The sequence below is a fragment of the Pseudophryne corroboree genome, chromosome 2 (genome assembly GCF_028390025.1).
Source record: "Pseudophryne corroboree isolate aPseCor3 chromosome 2, aPseCor3.hap2, whole genome shotgun sequence".
NCBI classification, from domain to species: domain Eukaryota; kingdom Metazoa; phylum Chordata; class Amphibia; order Anura; family Myobatrachidae; genus Pseudophryne; species Pseudophryne corroboree.
Window position 1 is genome coordinate 263,183,945 of NC_086445.1, and position 23,827 is coordinate 263,207,771.

The 23,827-nt window shown below is 45.0% G+C and overlaps 1 protein-coding gene across 2 annotated transcripts in view; it reads left to right on the forward strand.

Moving 5' to 3' along the window:
• Positions 1–23,827, forward strand: part of NCKAP5L (NCK associated protein 5 like) — a 153,575-nt gene that overhangs the window by 93,015 nt on the left and 36,733 nt on the right. Inside the window, exon 1 of one of the 2 annotated variants that reach the window (XM_063952752.1) lies at positions 14,932–15,018. The exons of the other annotated variant lie outside the window; for it this stretch is intronic. The gene's annotated coding sequence lies outside the window, so the exon portion shown is untranslated. Of the gene's footprint in view, positions 1–14,931; positions 15,019–23,827 lie in introns of those variants that run through there. 2 annotated transcript variants of the gene reach the window in all.

Below are 23,827 nucleotides of genomic sequence, written 5' to 3' on the forward strand. Positions count from 1 at the left end.
CTGCACTTTAAATTCTGATTTCACTGTACACTTGTTAACGGTTTCCATCTACACACAATGTTCTCCCCATTTATATGTTTTGTTAAAAAATAAAGATCCTTGAATAAGAGGTCTGTAATCCATCTCTTTTGATGGTCTTGGGATCTTTGTGTTTGTTGTGCCTATAGATTCAAGGGAGAAAAGACCATTCTTTAGGGACATTTTTGTTGTCCCTAGAAATAGTGCTTCTAAGAGATTTCCCTAGCAATAGCACTCCATGCAAAGCATAAAGAAGTTTATTTGAAAATTAAAACTGGAAGCCATAGTCAGGGGCTTCCAGTTACACTGTACAATTATCAAGAAAGAAACAAAATCTGGAAACGTGCACAGGTCAATCCAGCAGTGTCATCTCTTATAGCTGCTTGTCAGTATCAGTGGCAATCTCAGTGGATTCAAACTCAGGAGCCAGGACACTGTAGTCAGTCACTCAGATGACTGCATTTTGTTATTTTTGAGTTGGGTAAGGCCATAATGATTTGAGAGGCAGAAAAGATTCACATGGACCATCCAGTCTGCCCTTTAGGGTTAAGGGTTAGAGTATTAGGGTTAATTAAGGCGTTTGCATACGTTAAGGGGTTTGGGTATTAGGGATACGGTATTGGAGTATGGGAATGGGAACCATGGCAATGTAAGTAGGAAGTGGGACCAAATGTCGCATATCATGCATTTTAACCCTGGACCCTCCCTGCGGACCCACAAATCACTGCATTTTTCCCATGGCGGAGGTGGGGCCTAATGATACTAGCAACCAGCACTGCCCCTGAAGTATCCAACAACATCTCCTCTCCAGGTTTCTTTTTACGTTGTAACTTTTTGTGGTTTAATAGTCTTTTAAATCTGACCGTCAACAGTATAGAGCCTCATTGAGGTGCCTATGCATTATTTTACAGACCAATGTAGATCTTTTCAGAGTAATTTAGCAAAACAAAATCACTGGGACAGAAGAGCGATGGTGGGCGTACCTCCTGCACATACGTGAATCGTCGTTCCCAGGTCATACATGTGCACTCCATAAGAAGCGTGGTCTTGGAATTCCAGTAGCACTTTCATGAAAAAATATAAACATTCATTTTAAGAAAGGAGTAAAAAAAAAAAAAAAACTATTTGCGTATTTTAATAACTCATTTTCTCCCTTGTATCGCTTCTGCTGTGGTTTTCGCTAAATGTTGTTAGCACAGGAGGACAACCAGTACCGCCATTGTCCTTCTTAAATATGCGATAATTATCGTCTCCATGCTGTACAGGAGGTTGGGGCCAGATTATCAATGGGGCAGATGGAACTACACTCCAGGCCTGCACATAAACGTAGGGCCATCATCATTATAGCAAGATGATGACCAGACGCTAGCTTGGCAAATTTGTTTCCAATTTCCTGACCAAATGTTGTTGTAGTCCTCATTTTACATAATTAGGGAGACATTGGGGGGAGATTTATCAAATTTTATAGAGAAATAAAATGGAGAGAGAGAGAGAATACTAACCAATCAGCTTTTAGCTGTCATTTTACAGGCTGTGATAGAAAAATTACAGCAACTGATTGGTTAGTACTTTCTCTCAACTTTGTATCTCCAGGATTTGATAAATCTTACCATGGTGCTTATAGAGTAGGGGTGTTCACACTAATACCCCTCTCACACTACCAATGCCGGATCCCACCCGGGAATTGGAAACGGGTCCTTCCCTGGTGGGATCCGGTATTGGCAGCTGCTGCAGGCTTTCCCGACCCGGGAATATGCCGGGCGGGTTGCCATAGCAGTGGGGGGTGGAGCCAAAGGCAGGGGCGGAGGTGGAGGCGGCATTGGGAGATGAGATCATCTCCGCGCCGCCTCTCCCTATCTAGTAAACGGGTCCTGGGTCGCATCGACCCTGGAGCCCATTTACGCAGCCACTGACCCAGTATTCAACCCGGGTATAACACTGCTTTATTCCCGGGTTGAATTGCTGGGTCAGGCGACCCGGGATTTCGGCTATGCCCCTTTCACACCGCACACCGACCCGTGTCGACCCGGCAATATGCCGGGTCGATACCGGGTTATTTGTGCGGTGTATTTAAATGGCTCTGTCCAAACACGCACAGCACTGATCACAGCTCCTCATCTTCTCATTATGAGCCGGATGTACTAAGCAGAAAATGCGGTAATCCCCCTGTTTACCGCATTTTCCTGATGTACTAAGCCCCGTCCGGCTGGTCAGCGCCGTGGCGGGGTTCGCCAGCTTTAGCTGACGATAGTCCCTAGAAGCCTATGGGCTTCTCTCCGCGGCGCTGTGTGAGGGATCCGATCGGATCCCTCCCAGCATGCCCTGCGGCCACCCCCCCCGTCACCCCGCGCATGCGCAGACTGACTCCTGGGGCCGAATCCCGGAAGTCAGGCTACCGCTGCGCATCGCGGAGGACAGCTCTTATCGGAAGAGCTGTCCTCCGCAATGCTGATCGCATATGTTAGTACATATGCGATCAGCATCGCGGCGATGGGCGGCGATGTACATTAGTACATCCCGCCCTATAAGACCGTAATAATTTTCAGACTCAGGCTCATTTTGCCTTAATGCCAGTCCTGCACGTGAAAGCCATGGCATGAGTATCCTAGTGATGGCTGTTACAAGTAATACCCGGTAGTAGCCATAGCTATCTGTGGGGCTTGATAAATATTGATGTCATTTTTGCCAGAATACAGTAGGGCTCTTATGCCTTTGATATATAGAATCCTAAGTGCACGGCTTCCCCAGCAATCATCACCATTCACCTGTTTTGGCTGCTAGGATTGCTGTCATAATAACCAGTAGGATGCTGCCTGTGATTGGTTAAGTACAAACGGCTTCCTTATTGCTATGATTACAGCAATGAATGATAACTTGTGGGGGCTTGCCTGCTGGAGGAGATGAGTGTCCTGGCAGACTCATTTGTCACTCAAATATTGGGTAATTCCAGGTTTACAAGACAGATGGTAACCCTAAACACTGCCCAGTGTAAGAGGTATAAGGGTCTATGTACTAAGCCTGGGAGAGAGCTAAAGTGGACGGAGATAAACTACCAACCAACCAACACCTGTCAGTTTTCAAACACACAAAACAAAACATAAATTGTCTAAATTGTTGCAATCTATTGCTTGATTTTATAATGATTATAGTAATAAAATACAATATATATTTTTTAGACATAAAGTGGATTGTGGATGTTTATTCAGCCATTATATGCACCATTTCCATTTATAGCGCAGTACTAAAAGTTTTTGTTTTGTGTGTAGTGTTAAATTGGCGTTCCTTAAATGGTTAGCCTTTCCACATAGTAGGTGTGTGTTCACATAAATACCTGGGTATCTGTTGCTTTTTTAATACTTTACAATTTGTACATCATTTACAGGTGTAACAAAAGAACCTAAATAAATACAGGTAGGTTATCTCTAAATTTCAAACACAGCCCGTAAAGGGGGGTACTGACGGAAGAGATGTGTGCTGAGCGATCTTAACACAGACCGCTCAGCACACATCTCTCCCCCCGCTCAGCACAGCACGATGGGGGGTGGGGGCGGGGCTATCACTTCACACAACGGTGAAGTGAGCGACCCGCTAGCACTGGCGATAGCGATGCGTGGGGCCGCGCATCGCTATCACTGGGGAGCATACACACTGCAGATCTGTGCTTAAAATCTAAGCAATCTAGTCAGATTGCTTAGATTTTAAACACTGATCTCTCCGTGTGTACCCCCCTTAACATGACAGGAGCTAATTGGCTGGTACTTTATTTCTGCCCATTTTATTTCCTCTCCATGGCTTAATACGTAGACCCCATAGTTCCATGCAGATCCATGTACCATGCTGCTCCCAGATAAACAAATAATATAGTATGTGGATGTTAATGTAAAAAAAGAAATAAATAAATAGAAAAAAAATGATACGATAATAGAGCAGAGAGAACTTTGGGGCTCCTCATTGATATTTCTAAAACTCAGCCTGTAACATAGCAGTTAGGAGCTGATTGTCTGGTACTTTATCTCTCTCCAAGGCTTAGTACATAAGTCTCTATGGGGTATATTCAATTAAAGTCTGATCCATTCCGAGATGTATTTGTCGGAATGGATCCAACAACCCCTATTCAATCCCATCTTAAATTCGACTTTTTCAAGTCGAGTTTAGATGGGACGCAGAGGAGGAGAAGGGGGGCGAGCTGCGGGGGGACAGCCGGCGGGCATACAGGGAGATCAGCGCTACAGTAGCGCTGCAGCAGGATGTCCCTCAGCCGCCCGACCTCACGGCAGCTTCCACCCGGCTCCGGCAGCATGCTGGAGCCGGGTGGAAGCTGCTGCGAGGTCAGGCGGGTGAGTGACATCCAGCTGCAGCGCTACTGTAGCGCTGATCTCCCTGTATGCCCGCTGGCTGTCCCCCCGTCTCCCTGCGGCTCCCCCCCCCCCCCCCCCCCCCATGCCTCCTCTGGGTCCGCATCTCAGTCCGACATCATTTTGATGTCGGACTGAAATGGTCGAAAAGGGGGCCAAAACCTGTCGGTTTGGCCCCGTTTTCGACATCAACACGTGGATTGGCAGCTATTCCGCCAATCCACGTGCTTTTCGACAAGTCGAATTTATCGACTTGTCAAAAAAATTAGCAAAATATTGAATAGGTCGAATCAGAATTCGACCTTAAAAAGTCGAAACTGCCGTCTTTTCGATAGACGTCCGTTTTCGACTTCAATTGAATATACCCCTATATCTCTCTCCAAGGATTAGTCAATAGACTGCTGAGTTTGGATAAGGGGACAGCTGTATAAAGCATTTTGTGTATAGCCCCAACTACTGCATTAGTTTGCTGACATCATATGATCTGAACAGAGTAGCACAAAATTAAATTTGGAGAACTCTATTAAAACAAAACAATGAGAGTTTGACATGGTGGAGAGGGCCAGCTGCAGACACAGGGCGCTTTAGAGTATGCCCCCTGAAGATGGCAGGAGCTGCAGATCAGATAAACAACAACCTCTCCAAAGCAAAGAGCGAAGCAGGCTGTATGCAAAACAGCAGAGTTGAAGCCTGTCCCTGATGTGCTAAGGGGCATATTCATGTTTCTACGTAAATGGAATTGCATTTGCATTTTCTAGGCTACGGAGCTTCTAATGTTAGCAAGTCAAGCAGCTGCCCAGAAAAAAAGAGACGCTCACCGGAGCCACTGCAAACTCATTCGCAACTGCAAGCACATTTGCAGCATATACGCAAAAACGAGGAACATCAGGTCTAAGGGTTGGCCTATGGCTACGCAGCCTGGACATGGCAGTAGCAACGCAGATGCCATGTTTTTGCACGTATGAGCTGTTTTGTATGTACAGCAGATAACGCCCCGAAAACTACAATGACACGTCTGCGCTTTTGCAACCACTCCCCGGTAACGCCTCTAAACGGTCACTTCCTGTCAATCACTTAACCATGGAATACTCATTGCAAGTGTGATAGCAGCAGTACCTTGACACATGTGCAGTGCAATCGCAGCACATGGGCAGTCTGACGATAATCGCTCATTTGCGTGAACCTCGGCACAGCGTACATGAAATAGGTCCTAAATCTTTCTTGGTCTTACCACTCATCATACTACATCAAATTTCCTAAATTACTGAGTGCAATTTAAATACCAGCATGCTGGAGTTTAGTTTTTTTTAAAATACTAAACAAAAGTTACTAATACCCCTTTTATACCGCCTGAGGCGAGTCACACCCGGGAGCCTGACACGGGTGCTTCCCAACTATGACCCGCCTCAGGCCCCTCTCCGCCGGGTTGGTGATGCAGCGGGGGTGGAGCTTAGAGATCTCGTGATCTCCAAAAGCTGCCTGAACGGGAAACTGGTCGCATCGACTCGGCTTCCCATTTACACAGCACAGCGAGCCGGATTGAACACGTATTCAACCCTGCTTGCTACCCAAGTTGGAATACAGGGTAGCTCGACCCGGATTATTCCAAATGGGCCCTTTTACACCGCACAGCAACACCACTTATGCACGCTCATGTGTTCAAAGCTGGCGATGTAAAAGGGGTATAATTGTTGCACACTTCAGCACACCATGGGTCTTCAACCGGGATCCGGACTGAAAGTCGACAGTAACTAGGTCGACAATGTCTAGGTCGACCACTATTGGTCGACAGTAACTAGGTCGACAGGGTGTCTAGGTCGACAGGGTGTCTAGGTCGACATGAGTTTTTCACAATTTATTTCTTTTTTTGAACCTTTTCATACTTAACGATCCACGTGGACTACGATTGGAACGGTAATCTATGCCGAGCAAAGCGGTAGCGGAGCGAAGGCACCATGCCCGAAGCATGGCGAGCGAAGCGAGCCATGCGAGGGGACGCGGTGCACTAATTGGGGTTCCCGGTCACTCTACGAAGAAAACGACACCAAAATAACATTAAAAACTCATGTCGACCTTTTGACCTGTCGACCTAGAACATGTCGACCTAAAGACCCTGTCGACCTAGACACCCTGTCGACCTAGTTACTGTCGACCAATAGTGGTCGACCTAGACATTGTCGACCTAGTTACTGTCGACTTTCAATACCACACCCCTTCAACCTGCGGCCCTCCAGCTGCTGTGGAACAACCCATCCCAGTATGCCCTGCCTCCGTGTTAGCATGCCTTAAAAGCAAAACTGTGGCAAGGCATGCTGGGATGTATAGTTCCACAGCAGCTGGAGGGCCACAGGTTGAAGACCCATAATGTAAAACAATATACAGAGGTTATAAACACAGAATAAAAACACTATAGGGCTAAAGCAAAGTTGCACCCAAGTTCATTCTGCGGACAGATTTTGCACTGTGCGTCATATCTCCCTGCTGCGCTTATGCAGCGATCCACCTGAATTCAAACAGATCTCTTACACCAGGGATAGGGTTTGTACACACTGTTTATGATCACTGCTATAAAACCAAGCATATGTGTAGGGGTGGCGCTGTCATATAGAGGCACAGAACTCTGCATGGCTGCGAATATCCACATTTAGTTCCATACGCGCAATATGTGTGCAGTTGCAGTCGACTTGTGGGCAACTGTATTCGATGATCATGCAGGTTATGGTCTCGGCAAATATTTTGTCAGATTCATGTCCACATATAAAATGATTATTTCCTGAATGACTGTTCACGTGTGTTTGCCTAATGAGTTCTATCCGTGAAGCACATGGATGCTAAGCAAAGGTGCAGTGGGATTGGCAGTCTCCAGATGTACAGCTGGGTCCCCACATGTCTATATGTAATGATGAATCCTGCAGCTCAGTTGGAGGTAAAGGAGGAGGGGTGTATTGCCTTACATAACTGAAGCACAGCTGCTGCCTGTGAGTACATCAAGGCCGCAGGATGAAATAAACGAGGTGAAGGTTCTGTCCTTGGCTTCCAGTGCACGGTGAAGTGGACATCACATTGACTCCTGTATTAGTAGAGGCGGCAGATTCCTAGCTGTTATACTACGTTTTCAGTGTAATGTCATTTTTATTATAGTAGCTATTAAAACTGGAAACTAATTGAAAACTTGTTTTTTTTTAACCCTGTCATTGCTGAAAATCATTACTAGGTGTATTCTGGATTCCCAATAAGTGCATTAAATTTACCAGAAACATGATTATTATTTTTTTACTGGGGAAATTAACTGTTTGCGAACCTGTTAATGGTAATTGAGAGAACTGTAGCTATTTATTATACTCCACTGCAGTGATGGGTTGGTGGTGTCCCTAGGCTGTAATCTGAGTACCTGTCCTTATAAGCGACATAGCAAAACAAAATTGAGGCGGAATAAACTTTCTTCTGTATATAATTAGACCGGTCTGTATTAATTCAAGTAAATACATTTTGAGTATTGTTGTTATTGCTGGATATTTGGGACCAGCATTTGTATATGTCATGCTCACTGTATATTTTATTAAAAGACAAACTATGATCATGTTGATGTAGATCAGATAAAGACCTTCTCATCCGGGATTAGATTCAAATCCATTCTTTGGGTTTGTTAGGGTTGTTTGTCGCCTCTCCTGTGAAATAATGTAAAAGACAATAATTGGAGTTACATATATGAATATTTTAGTCCCAGTGGCAGCTAGACCTAAACAAAATTTCCCCATGGATCATCTTGTATGACAATCGCATGGAAAACCCCTTTCGACCATTATAGTGCTGTGTTTAAATACTATTTTTATACATGCATTTTACTTTAGCCATAACATATATTATATCCCTTTTTATTCCTTTTTTTTTTAGTTTGTTTCTTTTAAATATGATTTCTAAATACTACTTCCTGATGTTCCTTTTAGCTTGTTCTTGCTTATATAAACCGTTAATTACATTTTTGAGATTTGCATAGTGAATCTTATAAGATTCTTATTTCTTTATCTAGCTGTGAAATAACATGCCTCTGTAGCCCTTAACCTTAACGTGTCCATAGAAGGGGGGCAATTCAATGAAATGTTATGTAATTGCAATGCAGACGATGTTCTGGTGGGACGTTGTGTAATTGCTGGCTGTGCACACTACATGGTCCCTACATGGTGAGTTTTACCTTGCATCCCTATAGGAGTTTGCAGGAAAATATACAATTTTAGGCTACCGCACGTACCGGTGATGTGAGCACTGCGATATTTTAAATTGCCTCCAAAATATTGTTAGCTGCTTTGTGTTTTAGAAATTATTACAGCTAATAATGTGTGGAGAAAAACAATATAACTTTTTTTTTTTTTAACGGAATAGAAATAGTGCTATTATGCAAAACTGGTGACATCTTGTGAAACACAATTTTTCCTATGATATGGAAAATGTAGATGAAATTTGTATTTATTTTTCTCTATCGTCCTAGTGGATGCTGGGGTTCCTGAAAGGACCATGGGGAATAGCGGCTCCGCAGGAGACAGGGCACAAAAAGTAAAGCTTTAGGATCAGGTGGTGTGCACTGGCTCCTCCCCCTATGACCCTCCTCCAAGCCAGTTAGATTTTGTGCCCGGCCGAGAAGGGTGCAATCTAGGTGGCTCTCCTAAAGAGCTGCTTAGGAAAGTTTAGCTTAGGTTTTTTATTTTACAGTGAGTCCTGCTGGCAACAGGATCACTGCAACGAGGGACTTAGGGGAGAAGAAGTGAACTCACCTGCGTGCAGGATGGATTGGCTTCTTGGCTACTGGACATCAGCTCCAGAGGGACGATCACAGGTACAGCCTGGATGGTCACCGGAGCCTTGCCGCCGGCCCCCTTGCAGATGCTGAAGTAAGAAGAGGTCCAGAATCGGCGGCAGAAGACTCCTCAGTCTTCTAAAGGTAGCGCACAGCACTGCAGCTGTGCGCCATTTTCCTCTCAGCACACTTCACACGGCAGTCACTGAGGGTGCAGGGCGCTGGGAGGGGGGCGCCCTGGGAGGCAAATGAATACCTATTTTGGCTAAAAATACCTCACATATAGCCTCCGGAGGCTATATGGAGATATTTAACCCCTGCCAGAATCCGTTAAGAGCGGGAGACGAGGCCGCCGAAAAAGGGGCGGGGCCTATCGCCTCAGCACACAGCGCCATTTTCCCTCACAGAAAGGCTGGAGGGAAGGCTCCCAGGCTCTCCCCTGCACTGCACTACAGAAACAGGGTTAAAACAGAGAGGGGGGGCACTAATTTGGCGATATGCTTATATATATATTAAGATGCTATAAGGGAAAACACTTATATAAGGTTGTCCCTATATAATTATAGCGTTTTTGGTGTGTGCTGGCAAACTCTCCCTCTGTCTCTCCAAAGGGCTAGTGGGTCCTGTCCTCTATCAGAGCATTCCCTGTGTGTGTGCTGTGTGTCGGTACGTGTGTGTCGACAGGTAGGAGGACGATGTTGGTGAGGAGGCGGAGCAATTGCCTGTAATGGTGATGTCACTCTCTAGGGCAGGCCTGGCCAACCTGTGGCTCTCCAGCTGTTGTAAAACTACAAATCCCATTATGCTTTCCCACAGTTTTGCTATTAGGGAATGCTAAAACTGTGGCAGGGCATGCTGGGATTTGTAGTTTCACAACATCTGGAGAGCCACAGGTTGGCCAGGCCTGCTCTAGGGAGTCGACACCGGAATGGATGGCTTATTTAGGAAATTACGTGATAATGTCAACACGCTGCAAGGTCGGTTGACGACATGAGACGGCCGACAAACAATTAGTACGGTCCAGACGTCTCAAAAACACCGTCAAGGGTTTTAAAACGCCCGTTTACTTTAGTCGGTCGACACAGACACAGACAGGGACACTGAATCCAGTGTCGACGGTGAATAAACAAACGTATTCCTTATTAGGGCCACACGTTAAAGGCAATGAAGGAGGTGTTACGTATTTCTGATACTACAAGTACCACAAAAGAGGGTATTATGTGGGATGTGAAAAAACTACCATAGTTTTTCCTGAATCAGATAAATTAAATAAAGTGTGTGATGATGCGTGGGTTCCCCCCGATAGAAAATTATGGGCGGTATACCCTTTCCCGCCAGAAGTTAGGGCGCGTTGGGAAACACCCCTTAAGGTGGATAAGGCGCTCACACGCTTATCAAAACAAGTGGCGGTACCGTCTATAGATAGGGCCGTCCTCAAGGACCAGCTGACAAGGCTGGAAAATATAATAAAAAGTATATACACACATACTGGTGTTATACTGCGGCCAGCGATCGCCTCAGCCTGGATGTGCAGAGCTAGGGTGGCTTGGTCGGATTCCCTGACTAAAAATATTGATACCCTTGACAGGGACAGTATTTTATTGACTATAGAGCATTTCTATATATGCGAGATGCACAGAGGGATATTTGCACTCTGGCATCATGAATAAACGCGATGTCCATAACTGCCAGAAGATGTTATGGACACGACAGTGGTCAGGTGATGCAGATTCCAAACGGCACAGTATGGCCGTATAAAGGAAGAGGACTTGTTTGGGGTCGGTCCATCGGACCTGGTGGTCACGGCAACTGCTGGAAAATCCACCGTTTTTTACCCTAAGTCACATCTCTGCAGAAAAAGACACCGTCTTTTCAGCCTCAGTCCTCTCGTCCCTATAAGATCATATCTGCCCAGGGATAGAGGAAAAGGAAGAAGACTGCAACAGGCAGCCTATTCCCAGGAACAGAAGCGTTCCACCGCGTCTGACAAGTTCTCAGCATGGCGCTGAGACCGTACAGGACCCCTGGATCCTACAAGTAGTATCCCGGGGGTACAGATGGGAATGTCGAGACGTTTCCCCTTCGCAGGCTCCTGAAGTCTGCTTTACCAAGTCTCCCTCCGACAAGGAGGTAGTATGGGAAAAAATTCACAAGCTGTGTTCCCAGCAGGTGACAATTAAATTACCCCTCCTACTACAGAAAAGGGGTATTATTCCACACTATATTGTGGTACTGAAGCCAGAAGGCTAGGTGAGACTTATTCTAAAAAATTTTTTTTGAACACTTACAAAGGTTCAAATTAAGATGAAGTCACTCAGAGCAGTGATAACGAACCAGGAAGAAGGGGACTATATAGTGTCCCGGGACATCAGGGATGCTTACCTCTATGTCCCAAATTTGCCCTTCTCACTAAGGGTACCTCAGGTTCGTGGTGCAGAACTGTCACTATCAGTTTCAGACGCTGCCGTTTGGATTGTCCACGGCACCCCGGGTCTTTACCAAGGTAATGGCCGAATTGATGATTCTTCTTCGAAGAAAAGGCGTCTTAATTATCCCTTACTTGGACGATCTCCTGATAGGGGCATAGTCCAGGGAACAGTTGGAGGTCGGAGTAGCACTATCTCGGATACTGCTACAATCAGCACGGGTGGATTCTAAATATTCCAAAATCGCAGCTGATCCCGACGACACGTCTGCTGTGCCTAGGGATGATTCTGGACACAGTCCAGAAAAAGGTGTTTCTCCCGGAAGAGAAAGCCAGGGAGTTATCCGAGCAAGTCAGGAACCTCCTAAAAACAGTGCATCATTGCACAAGGGTCCTGGTAAAAATGGTGGCTTCCTACGAAGCAATTCCATTCGGCAGATTTCACGTAAGAACTTTTCAGTGGGATCTGCTGGACAAATGGTCCGGATCGCATCTTCAGATGCATCAGCGGATAACCCAATATCCAAGGACAAGGGTGTCTCTCCTGTGGTGGTTATAGAGTGCTCATCTTCTAGAGGGCCGCAGATTCGGCATTCAGGATTGGATGCTGGTAACCACGGAGCCCAGCCTGAGAGGCTGGGGAGCAGTCACACAAGGGAAAAATTTCCAGGGAGTGTGATCAAGTATGGAGACTTTTCTCCACATAAATATACTGGAGCTAAGGGTAAATTTATAATGCTCTAAGCTTAGCAAGACCTCTGCTTCAAGGTCAGCCGGTATTGATCCAGTGGGAAAAACATCACGGCAGTCGCCCACGTAAACAGACAGGGCGACACAAGAAGCAGGAGGGCAATGGCAGAAACTGCAAGGACTTTTCGCTGGGCGGAAAATCATGTGATAACACTGTCAGCAGTTTTTCATCCCGGGAATGGAAACTGGGAAGCAGACTTCCTCAGCACGACCTCCACCCGGGAGAGTGGAAACTTCATTGAGAAGTTTTTTCCACATGATTGTAAACCGTTGGGAAATACCAAAGGTGGACATGATGGCGTCCCGTCTGAACAAAAAACGGGACAGGTATTGCGCCAGGTCAAGGGACCCTCATGCAATAGATGTGGACGTTCTGGTAACACCGTGGGTGTACCAGTCGGTGTATGTGTTCCCTCCTCTGCTTCTCATACCTAAGGTGCTGAGAATTATAAGACGTAGAGGAGTAAGAACTATACTCATGGCTCCGGATTGGCCAAGAAGGACTTGGTACCCGGAACTTCAAGAGATGCTTACAGAGGTCTTATGGCCTCTGCCGCTAAGAAGGGACTTGCTTCAGCAAGTACCATGTCTGTTCCAAGACTTACCGCAGCTGCGTTTGTCGGCATGGCGATGGAAAGCCGGATCCTAAGGGAAAAAAGGCATTCCGGAAGAGGTCATTCCTACCCTGGTCAAAGCCAGAAAGGAGGTGACCGCACAACATTATCACCACGTGTGGCGAAAATTTGTTGCGTGGTGTGAGGCCAGGAAGGCCCCACAAAGAAATTTCAACTCGGTCGTTTCCTGCATTTCCTGCAAACAGGAGTGTCTATGGGCCTCAAATTGGGGTCCATTAAGGTTCAAATTCGGCCCTGTAAATTTTCTTCCAGAAAGAATTGGCTTCAGTTCCTGAAGTCCAGAAGTTTGTCAAGGGAGTATTGCATATACAAACCCCTTTTTTGTGCCTCCAGTGGCACTGTGGGATCTCAACGTAGTTCTGGGATTTCTCAAATCACATTGGTTTAAAACCAGTCAAATATGTGGATTTGCAGCATCTCACATAAAAAGTGATCATGCTCTTGGCCCTGGCCTGGACCAGGCGAGTGTCAAATTGGTGGTTTTTTCTCAAAAAAGCCCATATCTGTTTGTCCATTCGGACAGGGCAGAGCTGCGGACTCGTCCCCAGTTCTCTCCCTAAGGTGGTGTCAGTGTTTCACCTGAACCAGCTTATTGTGGTGCCTTGCACCTACTAGGGACTTGGAGGACTCCAAGTTGCTAGAAGTTGTCAGGGCCCTGAAAATATATTCCAGGACAGCTGGAGTCAGAAAATCTGACTCGCTGTTTATACTGTATGCACCCAACAAGTTGGGTGCGCCTGCTTCTAAGCAGTCGATTGCTCGTTGGATTTGTAACACAATTCAACTTGCACATTCTGAGGCAGGCCTGCCACAGTCTAAATCGGTTAAGGCCCATTCCACAAGGAAGGTGGGCTCATCTTGGGCGGCTGCCCGAGAGGTCTCGGCATTACAACTCTGCCGAGCAGCTACGTGGTCAGGGGAGAACACGTTTGTAAAATTCTACAAATTTGATATCCTGGCAAAAGAGGACCTGGAGTTCTCTCATTCGGTGCTGCAGAGTCATCCGCACTCTCCCGCCCGTTTGGGAGCTTTGGTATAATCCCCATGGTCCTTTCAGGAACCCCAGCATCCACTAGGACGATAGAGAAAATAAGAATTTACTTACCGATAATTCTATTTCTCGGAGTCCGTAGTGGATGCTGGGCGCCCATCCCAAGTGCGGATTATCTGCAATACTTGTACATAGTTACAAAAATCGGGTTATTATTGTTGTGAGCCATCTTTTCAGAGGCTCCGCTGTTATCATACTGTTAACTGGGTTTAGATCACAAGTTGTACGGTGTGATTGGTGTGGCTGGTATGAGTCTTACCCGGGATTCAAAATTCCTCCCTTATTGTGTACGCTCGTCCGGGCACAGTACCTAACTGGCTTGGAGGAGGGTCATAGGGGGAGGAGCCAGTGCACACCACCTGATCCTAAAGCTTTACTTTTTGTGCCCTGTCTCCTGCGGAGCCGCTATTCCCCATGGTCCTTTCAGGAACCCCAGCATCCACTACGGACTCCGAGAAATAGAATTATCGGTAAGTAAATTCTTATTTTTTAAACCTCTTGATTACTTTGTTATCTTTTCCCTGTAGTCCTCAAAGCAGGCAACTATCTTCAGGTGAATAGTATACTGAAGATTTGCAGGATTATGTTATAGAGCCATGTTACAGGCCTGACCTTGACCAGGAAAACTCTTACTGATGTGGCTGGCCCCCCTCTTCTTTGTTGTGTGACAGAAGGGAAAGCACTTGCTATTATGAGTGTAGGGTAGTAAGGATTCTCCCTCAGGGAGAGTGCAGGCTGCAGTGCATGTGTATATGTGACGTGGGCCTCCTTTTTGCATCATAGAAGAGAAGGGGACAGTAGCTAGGGGCCGGGATGAGCACACGCTGATCCTGGCAGGGATTCAGCCTTGCCCCCCCCCCCCCCTGCCACCACATCCCCCTCCCTTCTTCCCCGCTGCGCCTGTGCTAGCTAACAATGCAGCACAATAACCAAGGCAGCCGGCTATCTAAGAGCTTCCATGAAGTGAGAGCAAAGGAGGTGGCAGAGAATAGGTGAGCTGGCAATGGCATTTTGGCCTATTTGCTTTCCTTGGGTTATGTTTGTGGCTTTACTAGACCATCAGAATCCCAGGATTATCATTGCATCATCTCGTCAGAGTCAGCACAGATCTGTCAGCTCTGAATTCTATTTGTATACAAGTGGTGTCCTACCAACTTCTGCGGTGGATATTTGTGTGGTAACAATGCTTCTAGAGCAGTTACGTTGCTGTTTCCCACAATAGGGGCGATCATTTATTGCAAATAATAAACTTTCTCTAGTGTATACTGGCCCTCTAGGCTTTGTCATAGGATGAATCTATCCTGATAAGCCAGAGCAATTAGTAGATCATATATATGGAACACACTGTAGTCTGTGGCGCTGAAAGGTTACCTGTAATAGAGAATCATGTCTTGTCACTGAGTATCTAATTGTAAATGTTTATTACCTAATCTGTGCACAATCATAGTGACAGAATAAGACAGAAATGTTGCAGTAGAAGTCTTTATGTGGTTTGGAGCAAATACTCTATGTCCTATACAATGCTATGTGTGTGATTGTTCTGTTAATGGTCTATCCATGTATGCCAGATTCTGCAAGCCTGAAAAGTTTGACTTTAGCATTGAGGCATCTCCTCTGCAGTCACTATTTTATTGCTGTATTTGTGTGCATGGCTAGTATTCACATTTTATTGTCACATTTTCATTTTATTTAATTGTTTGTTTTTTTTTGAAGAGCCAAATGGAGAGTTTTTAAATGTAAAAAATGCTTGAATATCTTCTTATGCTTATCTCCTGGGGTTAGTTTCCTGGGATTTGCTATAGGGCCCATATATTATATGTATTTATATCCAGCTAGTAATTGTCATTATGCCCGTATAGACTGTACCTGCCTCAAGTCTCCAGTATAGCAGGATGGAGAGCTTGGCAGTGCCTAGTAACAGATCAGGTGCCCACTTGCTGGTTGGCTGAGTCACAAGGCAGCATGCACATGGTCAGTTGTTCGTTTATTTGTGTATTTACAGAATATTTTCCATTCTGTTCATGTTACTGGTGTCCAAATGCCTGAAAAAAGTACAGTTTTGGTACCTTTGTTCATTTAAGCAGTCTACCTATTGACTCTTCTTTTTTTCCCTTTGATCTCACGTACATTTGCTACTACGGTTTACAAATCTGCAGTCCCAGCAAAATAATAGGATTTTTCCTGTGTTTAGAGATCTGCAGTGTTACGAGAAGAACAGGTTTGTTCTGTGATGCTAATGTACTGTGCTGAATCTACTGCTTTAGTGTGAGTAGTGTGTAGCTGCTGTGGTTCTTAGGTCTGTGATGTTATTATCGGTGAGCTTCACATCTGTTGCAGAGCTTTGCACATTTGAGACAGTGATTTAATGTGTAAATGCCTAAGCAATACCATGATTATGATTATGGCAGCAGTAATGGTGTCACAGCAGTGGAGCCCATTTCTGCCTCCCAGTAACCAGCACCACAGTCTCCTGCCTTGCAGAGAGTCGCACAGCAGTATGCACTGGAAGTAGCTACAGGACCATTTCACAGGAGAACTTAACAATTTTACTTTGATTAATGGTACAGAGCTTACCCTGGATGCATGGGTTTGGTGGCAGGGCTGAGCTGTACTGCAGCAATTATAGAGATGCTCTTTAACTATTGCAGACCATGCAGTTGGTGATTGCTTTTTACACCAGTTGTGTAGTTAAGTACAGATGTTTCTAAGTCCCAGTGATGGCCCTAAACTTTGCGTCATGTAGTTTTGTAACTAGCTATGTCTGAATAGTCTGTCCTTTGAGGACACTGCAGTAAACTAAGCCCTTCATCTACATACTGTACTGCCCTTGACTTCCAGTCCCAGCTTTTAAGGATTTTTATAGGGTTTATTTACTGCATAGTAAAATACATTTTATTTTCTATGGTCAATGGAATTTGTATTTTTGTTCTCATATTGTAGGATGTTTAAAACTTGAGGCAAAATGTTTATTGTAGTGTGTCCATGTGCAGTTGTCCTCATCCTTCCATGTATGAAATGTCAGCATTGAGCAGTGCAGTGCTGCATATCCGAGCACTCCATGTTACATGCACAGGTTCACCTACCCAGTAGCATTGTGTGTTAAACGTTCAGCTATGAATGTACTGGGAACAGAAAGTTTACTGTAACTCCTGGATTATCCTGTCATTGTAGCAGTGATATGAGAAATCACTTAGTGCTTCAGTTTTCACACCAGAAAGGCACTCCTGTATAGACTGCATGTGTATGATAGCTGGAAGGTCATCAGTGAACACTGTTTACATCAGGCTATGCCAGTAGTTCCCAAACTTGCTCCTCAAGGCACCCTAGCAGTCCAGGTTTTAAGGCTATCAATCACGGTATCTTAAGTACAGGGTGATTCAAAAGTCACAATACACCATTTTTGTTTCAAAAACTGTGCAGGAAATGGGAAAACTGAATACTCCAGTAAGGTATGGGTGAGGTGGGCTATCTTTTAGGGTATGTACTGAACAGGGCGCCATCTTGAAATCGTCCATCTTGAATCTAAGTCCGTTTTTTCACATGGAAAGGGGGTTGTGTAACATGTCAAACAACATCAGAATTTGCTGAAAAGTTTATTGCTGCAAACAGATTTGAAATAGCAGTTATGGTTCAAGAGTTACAATACTTTTTTTGTTGGAATTACAGGCTGAACTGTTCGCCATAAAGGACAGTCAATTAATGTGTTAAACATGTTGTCCCTCAAAATGCTGCACGAAGTGGTGTTCGCCTCAGTTCTGAATGAAGATAGCAGCTTCCCCTGTTACTTTCAACAGGATGGGGCTCCACCACACTACAGAGCAGTTGTTCTTCAGTGGTTAGGTGATCAATTTCCTGGTCATTGGATTGGCCGACGTGGTTCTGTGGAATGGCCACCCAGATCACCTGACCTCACACCACTTGACCTTTATCTGTGGGGTCATTTAAAGCGACTCGTGTATGCGGAGAAAATAAGAAACAGACATCATCTCTAGCAACGCACTGAAGAAGCGTGTGCCAGCATTTCTTCGGAAATCCTTCTGCGAGTGCAAGAAGATTGGATCCAGCACCTTCAGATTTGTGTTATCCAAGAGGGACAACATGTTGAACACATTAAATGACTGTTCTTTATGGAGAACAGTTCAGCCTGTAATTGCAACAAAAAAGTGTTGTAACTTTTAAACCATAACTGCTATTTCAAATCTGTTTGCAGCAATAACATTTTCAGCAAATTCTGATGTTGTTTGACATGTTACACGACCCCCTTTCCATTTGAAAAAAACTGACTTAGATTCAAGATGGGCAGTTTAAAGATGGCACCATGTTTGGTACATACCCTAAAAGATATCTCACCTCGCCCATACCTTACTGGAGTATTCAGTTTTCCCATTGCCTGCACAGTTTTTGAAACAAAAGGATGTACTCCGATTCTTGAATCACCCTGTAGTACCTCAGTCAGTTTGCTTATACCATCTGTGCACAATCACAGATGTAGTTAAAACCTGGACTGTTAGGGTGTCCTGAGAACTGAGTTTGGGAACCCTGGTCTGTGATGGGGCAAAAAAATTAATGTTTCTTCAATTAGTTAATCATTCTCCCCTTAGTTACCAACCTTTCCAATTGATACGTTTTAGTTTTTCTTCTAAAATATGTTTAGATTCATTTACGAGCAGCGTGTCTTTGCACTTTAAAACTGGTATTGGAAATCTTTCATAATTTCTATGTAAACATACGAGTGTGATGGGCCCTACACACTGGCAGATAATACTGAAAGATATGAACGATCTCGTTCATTAATGTATGAACGAGATACTGTTCATATCTTTCAGTGTGGAGGCACCAGCGATGAACGATGCGCGGCCCCGCGCTCGTTCATCGCTGGTGCCCCGTCGCTTGTGCATGCAGGCCAATATGGACGAGATCGTCCATATTTGTCTGCACTGCTATAGAGCCAGGTGACGGGGGGAGTGAAGAAACTTCACTCCCCCCGTCACTGCCCCCCCCCCCCGCCGCTGCCGGGTCGCCCGTCGGCCGTATCCGCCGCCGGGCAGCTCACCCATTTACACTTCACCCTTACCTGGGTCGAATTCCCAAGTAAATAAACCCGGTTATTTTTCAGGGACCCTTTTCCACTGAGCCGCAACCCGGGTACACCAGACAATAACCCGGGTTATTGCAGTAGTGGAAAGGGGGTATTATGTTAAAAAGCACTCGGCATGCACTTGTTAGTAAAGAACATGGTGAAAGGCGATACATCCTTTAGCTATCACCTTCCTCCTCTGCTCAGTAGTACATTGCCTGTGCTCTCTGCACTGCTAAATTTGCAGCTATGAATTGCAAGGTGCAATGGGTTTGTCTACTGACACCTTACTGTGACATCCTGCTCTGTGTTGGTCTTTCACCATTTTTTTTTTAAACTGGCAGCTTGTGCTACAGGCTGAATTTTCAGTCAGTTGATCTGCAGTTGTTCAGGTGTTTTGTGAAATATTCGCTTTCACTCTCGATTACCCTTTTGATGACTTTACTTGAGATCTCCATGTTACATGAGAGGTGCGAGAAAAAACATATGTTAAAAAGTCCATAGTGGGCGCCCAAACCCGCACTTTGAATGCCCATTCAAGCGCTTTAGGCTGGTATGAGACAGAGCTGTCAGGCACTATAGCTGGTAATGGGTGTCTGATCAGAGCAACAATTGAATAGCTCTGATAGATGCCCATTGCTATAGACGCCCAGCAGGGGGCGCAGGACACAATTTAATCAACCCCATATAGATTAAAAATAGGCAATTTGTTACTCACCAACTCTTTGCTGAAATCCACAGGTTGTCTAAGCTTGACTACATAAAATATGCTGAGACTTTTTTTTAATATTCATTCATTCACCCATCCATTTATTATGTTGCTATTATATCATATATATTTATTCTTTGTTTGTGCTGCATTTATAGTATACGGTACCTACTTCACTTAAAGGAATTTCCTGCTATCTGCCTAGACAAACACTATGGCAGCTTTTCATTTGTAACTGGGAATATATGTGCGAAGTCTGTTTGAAAACCAAAATATTTCTTTTTACTGTACCTATAGGAGCGCATGAGGTTGAGGACTAAAAACTTACGGAATTATCACTGTCTGGAAAAAATTGCTTGTCAATATAAGGATTTTTTTTCACCAGCCCAAAATAATATTCCAGAAACGCACGCATGACAGAACTGTCTTACAAAGCATACTTGATGTACTTTTCTGGTGCACATTTATGCTGTGCCCAGGTTTTTTCTCTGCGCTCGGGAGATGCATCCACAAACTAGCATTGTCAGGTGGTGAAAATGAATGTGAGGAGGCACATTGGGGGTCATTCCGAATTGATCGCTCGCTAGCTAGTTTTAGCAGCCGTGCAAACGCTATGCCGCCGCCCACTGGGGAGTGTAGGTTTAGGCTGCGTGGGGAGGGTTAGGTTTAGCCCCCTTCCCCCCCCCCCAATAGGTTGCAGCGGTGGGGGGGTTGGGGTAAGGCTGCAGAAATGAAGGGTGGTTTAGGAGGTGAAGGGTAACTTGCTTCCCTACCCCTGCCAGGATTCTAAACAACGATATATAGAAATACAGCGCTGTACAAGATTCAAATTAACTAAGTGGATATGCTTAATACACAATTTTAAAAACAGAAAGTAATAAACATGAATTAAAATACATGAACAGTCAGTTGATATTAAACCAATCACTGAGCAGTTCAGTAAAATGTATCAGTTACTGTGGCACTTTTCCAATCCTGTGTTCCACAGTGGGGATCCAAATGAAAGGTCATCCGTGTTGCAACGGTAGGTGGTAAACGGATCCTGGTTCACAGTGGACAGAATTATGGCAAATTGACTGTCATGCGTATCTGTGTTCCAAATGGAAGAATCCTGATGGATTGGTAAAGTGCTACAGTAACTGATAAATGGTGGTACCCATTCTAGAGTGACCATATTATCCCTTTTACCTGGGACACTCATGGATTACACAGGTTCTGTGGCTGATTAAAACCAGCTGAAATATAGGCTTGAAGTCAGTCAGCCACAGAACCTGTGTAATCCATGAGCATCACAGGTAAAAGGGACAATATGGTCACTCTACTTTCACAAATGTGAACTGTTACACTAGTGCATAAAAGGGAGTTGTCCCCATTTGTGGAGCCTTTTATAGGTCTAGCAATTGGTTTAATTATCAACTGATTGTTCATATATTTTAATGTTTATTACTTTCTCTTTTTAAAATTGTGTATTAAACATATCCACTTAGTGAATTTGAATCTTGTTCAGCGCTGTATTTATATATTGTCCCTTTTTCTTTTTTATCGGGAGACTGACTAGCTCCCTCCATTACAGCTGCTGGGAGAATCAACTTGTGTATGCGCCTAACTTTTTATATACTTGTTATATAGATTCTTTTTTGCAGGATTCTAAACAGCTTGATACTGCGGTCGGTATTCTGACCGCCGGCATTTCAGCCCCAACCCATTTAAAGATGGTCCTAATGGATGACTACATTGCCGTGTTTGTAACCGGTCTTAAAGGAAACAGTGAATATCAATTCACTTAAATATGAGAAATGAAGGGACAGATGATTAGCTTTTTTTCTTAAATGCTTTTCAATCTAAATAATGACATCCTGTCTAGGTAATGTCATTGTGCTACCACAGATCTTGTAGCCATTGGCACATAAGATGAGTTGGTTACTGGGCATCCTGTGCTAGTCCTTGTTGCATGCAGTTTTGAGATCCAGTAGAAATGCATTCCTTTATAGAATGTCCTCATGTCACCGGCACGCTGCATTACTCCTATATGCACAGCAGCAATTCCCCAAAGCTGGCCTGTGATGTGAATGCTTGCGTGGTGTAGGCTGTATGTGCTGAGGGTGTCTGCAATGCAGTGTTCTATTTCCTAATTGCACCAATTGATGGAAGGGCAGAGCCAGGTCATCAAGTGACAGTTCTGCTTCACTTTAACCTCCTAGCTGCCAGAGGAATCAATATGTCACAGGCTGGCTATTTACTACATGCACATTCATGTGATTGTTAGAATTTCTGTTTTCTCTCTCAACTGTGTAACCCCCTGTCTCTTTGTATGGTGGTGTGGTGCAGAGGTGGACATACACATATTACCGGCACTGGTATCTCGCCCCAGCTAGCTATAGGGTGTGGGCACTGATGACGAGAGGGTCCCCGCACATGCAGGTATGCAGCAGTATATAAGGTGGGCACAGGTGTGCAAACATGGTGGTGCAGTGCAGGACTTAAAGAATTTGGGCACCAGACCATCTTGTGATTAAAGTAGTGATGAGCGGATTCGGTTTTACTCGGTTTTACTCGGTTCTCAAAACGGCATCTTATTGGCTCACGGATGTCACGTGTTTTGGATAGCCAATAAGATGCCGTTTTGAGAACCGAGTAAAACCGAACCTCGCTCATCACTAGATTAAAGCACAAGAAACTTTATTTACACTACTCCATGTCCTCCAGCTCAATAAGCATAATGGTTACAAGCTCTATTTCACCAACTTCCTCTAGCACAATACTTGTAGCAGATGGTAAATGCTGTATATTGTAAGGTTAACTGTTGCAGAGATTAGTTACATGCCCAGTAGCTATGTACAGTCCGCTCCGTACTCTAGCTGTAGTTGTAATCACAGTTCCACGCAAGTTATTTAGCTTTGTACCTCATACCATATTCTTCAGTGTACAGTGGTTCCCTACATCCACTAGCATTCCCTTGTTGGCCTCCCCTGCTCTCCAGCTGCAGGCACCTTGAACTGATAAATTTCTATTCTCCTGCTTCTCACACCGGCAGACTCACTCCACAGCAAAGGTACATCCTCAACAGGGACAACTTTCCCTATCCACCTACTATGGCTGGCAGCCATTTCACGTACTCCTCCTCAACAGGGCTAATATCCTGTAGGCTAGCCTGTAACACACTATCTCTGTGTCCTCTCTGCCCCATCCAGGATTCTTCTATAGCCACACTACTCCCACAGTTACCCCCCTCTAATGGCTTCTGGGGGCCTTTCTGCATAAGGGACTACTATTAATATTTCTGCAGCTCTTACCATATCCTGGGTGCTGCATGATGGAGATTATCACTGGGCTGCTCTCATTGTAGGTGCTTCCCCTTTGATTCCGGGAGGCCCTCTCTGCACCCAGGCTCCCCCTTCACATGCTGTGCCCCACATGCTCTAACAATGGGGGAGCCTCTGTCCTCCTCCTCTACTGTACTTGGCCCTGGTCCACTGAACTCTTTCTGGTCTGTTGCTCCCCCAGCTATGTTTTTTTTTCTGGTAAGTCCCACGTACCCCTCAGTTGGAGTTGGTGCTCCTCATGCATCCCACCCACTTCCTATATAGAATAATGTAGGTAATCGGAGGTCAGAATGGAGGGTGCAAATCGCCATCATTTTAGCCTGGTCCCTTCTCAAAGGACCTGCAATTTGCCGGATTTACCAACATGGTAGCCGGGCCTAATGACGTGGATACCCAGCACCACCCCTCCAAGTCCCCCTCTGCTTCTCCTCTACGAACTTCTCCCAGAGAGGAGTATTAAAATGTCAGCAAGTATGGGTTCCCCAGTCTCCATACAAATTAAACCTAGTGCCCCATCTCACTTGCAGATTTTCCTGTCACCTGTGTCACATCCCCAGGGGGCATGACCTAATGACAGAGGGCACGGCTTATACAAAAGCCTCCAGAAGGAGCATTTTAAGTGAGAGGTTCTTTCTTTCCATGTTTGTACAACTTAGAAGGATATACAGATGTTTGCTCAAGAGCCGCATGGG